Source organism: Zerene cesonia, chromosome 15, assembly GCF_012273895.1.
Source record: "Zerene cesonia ecotype Mississippi chromosome 15, Zerene_cesonia_1.1, whole genome shotgun sequence".
In the NCBI taxonomy this organism is placed as follows: domain Eukaryota; kingdom Metazoa; phylum Arthropoda; class Insecta; order Lepidoptera; family Pieridae; genus Zerene; species Zerene cesonia.
The window spans coordinates 6,346,597-6,354,441 of NC_052116.1; positions in this window are offsets into that span (position 1 = coordinate 6,346,597).

A 7,845-nucleotide genomic window follows, 5' to 3' on the forward strand; every position below is an offset into this window, starting at 1 on the left:
ATCGGCATTAATCACAGGCGTATGGGAGCACTCACTAAAGAATAAGATATAGCAACATATGTGGAGTTAATATACCACACTATTAATTATATATCTAATTAGCAAATTAACTGATTCGTTTGGAATCTCTTCACGCGCATGTTATAGTCTTTGTTTTTTTTAGATAAAATTTAATATTCTTTAAATTTTGTTTTTTTTTATACGTGAAACAAAATGATCATCTATGTAGTTGTATATATTATTTATTATATTGTTCAGAAATATTGGCTTTTTTAAAGAACAAATAAAAAATCAATATGGAAAGCATAAGCAGCAAGCAAGGATTATTGTGTTTATTGGTCATTTGTTTTTATAAAACTTAAATATGTAATTTATAAAACTTAATGTTGATTTGAAAATTGTGTTAAGGTCGTCAAGATTGGTTCATTAATTAAATATATGGAAAACTGTATAATTATGCTGAGTTTGCTCAATTACACGCACATTATATTATTAGGAATATATGTGTATTATGTATCTTAAGCTGTAGTCTTTATAAACAATTAAGTTAACATTTTTTTCACATTTAACTTTGTTCGTTGTTCCGATACTATTCGACAGCTATTTAAATAGTATATGCGTTTTTATGTTTTTATTATGTATGTTTATGAAAGGCCAACTACAAGTATTCACTGAGAAATAATTGCTTATTCCGTAAATTAAATTCTTGAGCAGGATAAAAAATAATATCCGTAGACGAATAGATTAGTGTGTGAGTATTGTATTAATTTGATTATCTACCATGGCATTGCTGCTTTTATATCACACTTTTATTAGCTTCATTTGTATGTTTATATGTAACCGCCTCCCTTAGACTCGATTTTTGACCATTTTTAAGTGAACAATTTCTTATTCTTATCCTTACCAGAATTGCCAAGATTAGATAATTTATTTACGTATAGTCCATATAAAGAGCGAGCGAGACAATTTTATTAACTATATCAAAAATGCGCTTTTTAGTTTATTTTAAAGCAATATAGTTACAAAATATTATTTGTTAAGACATTTTATTTTGACGCCTCAATTGTCAAGTGCTGTAACATTGACATGACCAGTGCATCGTATATCTAAACAGTTTAATATATTTTCCTCAGAGCTGTTAGCGGAAGTTCTCTAATCGTTATGAGGCGGTCAACGGGAGGAAGTGGTTGTATCAATTGATTTATATCACTGTTGTTGCTAGCATACAATTGTGTTAAATGGCTTACTTCAATCGGTTGACTGTAGTGTTGCTGTTTCAATGCATTATATACGTGTAGATATAACGTTTCTGAAAAGTAAAAGCAGTGAAGGAAGAATGGTCTATCGTTATTTCTGTTTAGGTGTCAGTTATTTTTCTTATATAAATATATGTAATGTGTTATGGACGGCCGTGGCTACGATAGCATTAATTATTTGGTTACAGCAAAATGGCACTCATTCTGCTCGAACTTTGCCTTGTATATTGCTTTAAATTATCCTTATTTATAATCACGCTATTATTACTTTTCCTCTTTTGCCCATCGTTAGGGAGCCATGACTATGAAGCCCGAAGAACGTTATGAGTTATGTGACAACATTTTATATTATAAACAATCTTATGGTAGTAATCAAATATCTATCGAAATGTAATAAAATATATCAATAGAATATCCATTTAACACTTTCTTTTAGCTCCGCTCGTGGCTACGTTCGCGTGGACTACAAAATTTTGAACTTTCCGGATTTTCGACAACGTATGACGATTTTAGATGCTTTCATGATCTGTTTATTTTACCAAAAAACTTATTTAGAAATCTCAGTATCATTTTTAAGATATGCAATGACACCTCATGTAATTGCATATTCGCTTTTTCCCCTCTGTTTTCATGTATGGACGGCTACCCAGATTTTTTTTCTACAAATGCTAAGCCTATAAACTAATATTGGTTTAACACCATGTAAGATTTTGCCAAAAACGGCAGAGTGAATGACGTTTTATGAGATTGACACACATACAAACACACAAACAGCCATTATTCGGGGACTAAATACACTCAAATTGCATAGAAATTACTCCTGTTTAAAATATTTAATAGTCATATTATTGTTTTATTTATTATATATAAATTATTAAAAATAGGCTGGTATGGAATATAATCAATAACGTATGAAGACGATATCTTATTCTCAGTACCGGTCAAACATTAATTAGTTTCGAATTGAAAGTGACCGATTTTTGTGTATGATCTCATGACACAGTTATATCTTCTAACAGGCCAGCGTCGTATTAGTTTGGAACTAAGCTAAAGTGCTTATTGGGACTTCCTCAATTGTTAAATTGGACTGTCACCCATATATGCTGTTTACGGGTGATTCACGAGAGCTCAGCCTAAAACGTAATAATAAATGTAATTTCGTTGGTAATTATTTAAAAAACAATATTGCCTTTAATATTAAGTGTATCTTGCATGCAGTAGGTTTAGGTTTCTGCGATTTTTTTTCAACAAAGACCCACATTAGTCAGGAAATACGTCATGATATTACGGATGGGCATAATGTCACAATTAACCAACATGTCAATAAATTAGGCAAGACACTGGCAGATTTTATTTAACAATCATTTTTAACCACCGTTCCCAAAAACGAAGGAGGATCGCAATTAGAATCTATATATATATTTTTACTTTGTTTCTCAATTACTCCCTGGGTTTTTATCCCATTTAGGTTATGCTTTTTGTGTTTGGTAGAAAATAGTTGTTATCTTGTCCTGATTTAGTATTTGGAGTGGTACCTCTTTTTTCAGGTACGCCTGTGATCTTTTTAATAGGACAGATTTCTTATGTATTAATTTTCATTACAGTTTTGCTATAACTTCATTATGCTTGTGCTATCAGAATATTGTACTGTACAATTTATTGAATTTTTATGAACAGGCTTTTATAGCGATTAATTTTATTCAGCTTTATGTACGTAATGCCTTAAAAATTCCTCGATTTTTGTTGTTTATTTTACATATAATTGACGAGATGTTAATAACACAACAATTTTTATTAAATAATTAAGGATAGACATTTTCAAAGTATCCTTCACTTTTACTCGGTGAGTGTTAAATACATATGCGAAGTTGAACAGTTACTTTTTATGATTTAGTTAAAATTGTCGTTTTGTCCCACATGTTTTGTTCTAGTTCCCTACTTAACAAATGTGAGAAAATTATAATAATTGTGGGAAAATAGATAAAACTTGGCCATGTCTGTTTTAACATTCCATAGATACTATTTGCATACTCCCAGTGAAAATGTGATGTTGCCCAATGTATTCGTTACAACAACTGTGATAATCGATCACACTTGTAACTACGCTTTAATCATTTACAATTTATCAATTAATTATACTTCGAAGTATAACCAAAAAAATAACACAGAAATAAATCGCACATATAAAATATGCGCAATACGCATGTAATTCATCAAACACATGAATGATATACAAACCTCATTCTATCAATTGATATTACGACAAATAAACTTCTCTGAATCATTCGCAGCTTGATTTCAATACTATAAACGTAATATGTGGTACAAAGTTTTATCGTGTCTCAATACAAACGTTTAACTGTTAAAGTAAACTTGATGCATTTTTAACGAGCACCTTTAATATAATTTACTGATCAAGGGCAATTCAATCTTAAGTATTGTGTGACCGTTTGTTTTACGATCCTAAATATCCTTGAGATATTGTTACTTTGATTAATACTGTTCCAGGATGTTCTTTTTAGCCCCTATTGCATCTGTTAATTTAGTGTACAGCGAAATAGATTTATTTCCAGTATGAAAACCATTTTTTCGGTATAGTATACGAATATAAATCTATTTTGTTTTTTTTTTATAATAGGATTCGTGGTTAATAAACATCAAAATGAATAAAATCAGAAGTTCTAGAGCTTACTTAACTCATTAATAATAGATAAGTACTGATTATAGTAATAAATTAATATTAATAGTATAAAATCATAATTTTACACAGGTAATGATTTTTTCTTTTACTCCGTTTATATCTATACTATTTCCTTAAATTTGTTTATAGATGTAGTATATGTAACCAACCATTCCAAATTGATGAGATAGATAATTTGTAAAATTTCGTATAAGTCTGCTCGTCTCGGCTCCGCCCGGGTAGTCCCGTTTTTACGTCATTGAAATATAAACAACACTATCTATCATGTTGGATAAATCATAAAATAGCACACATATATTAAAAAATAACGGTTAATCTACCTAGGATTTTTTTGAAATAAAATTTTAATCTATTTTATTTTCATTTATAACCGTTAATTTTGAATTCGTATTTTAACTGCAGGTTAATTTCGTATTGTACAATATTTTATTTTTATGACGAGAAACTCTTAAATCAATAATTGAACTCTATAAAGTATAACTACTGATAGCCTTTAGTCGACAAGGCATCTGTAGATAGATGAAAAAATCTTGTTTAATTAAAGGCTGTTATTTTAATGAGTTAATCTTTAACAACACGTGTTAATTGGCATTAGCCGGCACGTGTGCGCGCGGGTGCGAGAAGCATGCGCGCGCGCACTCCTTCCGACCTAGCCGCGTGTGTCGCGTTATCAAATACCTGCTGATTATTATTAGTCATCAAGAGAAAGGATCAGGTGAGTCGACCATGGATATATAAAAATTTGAAAACTATCTATTAAACGTGGCGAAAACAATCAGCAGCTGGGTCAAGTGGAAGTCAAACTGGTTTTGAACATAGGTAATGAAATCGGATGTGATTTGTGATATGTGCGAGAATTGAGTATGCTGTTTCACCATAAGTTTTAATATCTGAGTCACAGGAATATCGCAAGTTTAGTTGAGTGAGGGTGTCGAGCACGCTTTGGCTTGAAATGCTGTAGCTGTGTTCGGCTAGTGAGGGAAGCCCATCACTTTGCTTTTCCTTCCCAGTCCATTATTTTTTTCCCGTCGTCAATCCTTTCCCTTAAAAGCGGGGAACGCATTTGCAGCGGCCCCACCGCTCTAAATGTTCACGGGCGGTGGTCATCGCTTACCATAAATTAAACCACTCTGTTGTCCGCTAATACATAAAAAAAGTTTGTATTATCCGATTGTTGATGAGTATATAAAAGAAGTATCAGAAACTTGTAATCATATTTTATTTGACAGTTGGTAAAGTTGAAGTTAGTTCTTATTCACAAAAGTTAAAACAATTTGGGTTTAATTTTTGTGTTTCAAAGTTCACATAACGGTTAACGTCGGTCATGGGATACGAGTAAGGAGTGGGGAAATTTGTCGCCTCTTTTGCGCACTTTGTAAGCTCCCATTGTTCTTTTGCAACATACATTATACATAAACATATTAAGTTTGCTAAACATGCTCTGGATAGCCTAGTTATAGGTTAGTCCAGATTCATTTTGAGACGTCACTTAATAACTTCATCTACGCAAGGTATTATTACCTCCTTGTTTTTGTTTTTGGAAGTCGTCTTAAAAATACAATCAATTTACTCTTGGTGGAACTTTACACACATTCTCTAGTAGTTAAACTATAATAAGTTCTTGCTACGTTATTACAATCTAGTCAAACATGACTGAATGAAAAGTCTAAAATAAAAGGTTCAACGAGTCACGTGACATCGTGTTTACAAACTCGAAGTAACGTGCGTCAGTGCGTCCCCACGTGTGCAACTTTTACAATCATGTTATCTGCCTTAAAACTACGGCGATTCTTTTTAGAACCTACTTATAGTTTAGTGCATGTTCACGCTTTGTATTTGACTTGCTGTGAGTGGCCAATAAAGTCTTGTTTGATAAATCGATTCTGCTTTAAGAAACTTTTTTTTTTCTTATTATACTAAAAAATATGGTGATTATTAGAAGCAGACCATTTGCGTTCTCGGTGATTATAGATTCATAAAATCAATCCATCAAGGTAACACCATTTTAATGATTCTAAACTAACTACTATGAACTATTCTTAGTGTTACCAAGAAAAAATAAACATAAATTATACGCACTGTTAATTTTGAGGTTTTTATAAAAAATTCCCACTGGCAAAGTTTCACTTTCTTGATTTGATGTCATTTAGATTTACACTTTGTTATAGGTAACCAAACGACAAAAGAAAGTACACATTGTTTAATGAATAATAATTAAAATTTTGTTTGAGAAAAATCATCACTTTAGCTACATATATGAAAAATGTCTTGCTGGAAAAAGGGTAGGTAGCAAATTCTGAAGAAAGGAACATTAATTAACGGAATAAGCTCACCGTATTGTGCATGTAGATATAAGATAACAACGTACGTATGTAAGTTCTTGTCTTAATTTTTTGGAATAATCCAAATGATCCATCATGAAGTTCATTTAAACATTCCTATTTGAGTATTTTGGAATTTAAAGTAAGTTTTCGCATCATTGTACCCTCTGAATGTGAGTAATTAGTGTTTATCGCTAGCTTAATTATAATACATTGTTCTGCAATGAATCCTAATCGTTTAAATTTTGGAGTAAAAGGATTATCTGTCGTTAAACAAATAAAGAGGGCAATAAATCCTACGCAAGAACTGGGTCATGGTCGACGGGATGTAAACTGTGTTACCTGTTGATACACGCCGCATTCGACCTTTTTTGGGTCAGTTCAGGTGAGGTTTTAATTTTTTCTTTTTTCCATTTACTTAATTGAGACTTATTGGCCCAGGTTTGCTTTACGAGAGGGAAATGTCGAAGTTTAGAATTGCAAAAGGAAACATTAAAGATAAATAATGTTTTACCTAAATCAAATTAACACGTTGATTGATTTAGACCGTATGCACTATGAAATCATGACAATATTTTAAACTCGATTCTTCATAAATATAAGCTTTTTCCTTTACATTACTTACTTACTGCGTTAGCCAGTAACAATGTTTGCATTAGAGGATAATCCGTCAGAGTAAGTTTCCTACGACATAGTTCCGTCGATAACTTATCGTACACAGGTTAACAGGTAATGTGTTTTAAATGATACACGGAGCTAGTTGAGTCACCACAGCCATCTACCAGAAAATTTTTTTAGCATAATCAGGAAAGTGGCCTCTCTTTCTTGCACGAACGTTTGTTAAGGAAAGGCAGCGTTTCTTTCAACTACTTGAGTGACTCACGACCGTGGAACTAACCGCAAATTGTAAGAACTTGTTTTAATCCCGAGATATTTATTAAGATACTATTATGAAACCTTGACTCATGATCTTAGGACGTGATTATTGGAAATCGCGTTAAATATGCGTTAAAGATTCTTTGTCTCTTACAATGCAGTAGAAAGCAGACATTATAAGATAATTATATAACTGCACCGAAATTGATATTATTTTTGTTATTTATATAGTTTCAAAGATTTCGTCTAACTAAGTATTAAACTAAACACCTTTAGGCTCTTCTTCGTTAATATAATGAATGAATCGCATTTTAATTCGTCGCAAAATCACTAAATTATGTAATGTGAAAAAAAAAAAATAGTAATACATTACTACTATGTTGAACTTGTAGTAGATTTATTTCACATTTGTTTCACTATCCAATTAATTGGTAGATTCCATGAAGCGATTTTTTTCTATTATCGTACCGTATCATAGAGGTCTTGACTCTTGCCTCTATGATTTTTATAATCAAGTGATAACTGATAAAGAAGGCCTTAAACATTTAATATTCAAATGGTCTCCCTGGAAACAATTTTGTTTCCATCAATCCTCTTCCAGTAACAAGATGTTTTCCTCATTCCTTATTTAGAGATGATTAGTACAAAAAGGTGGTATTAAACGTTGACACACAGTTCCAGAATTTCTTAT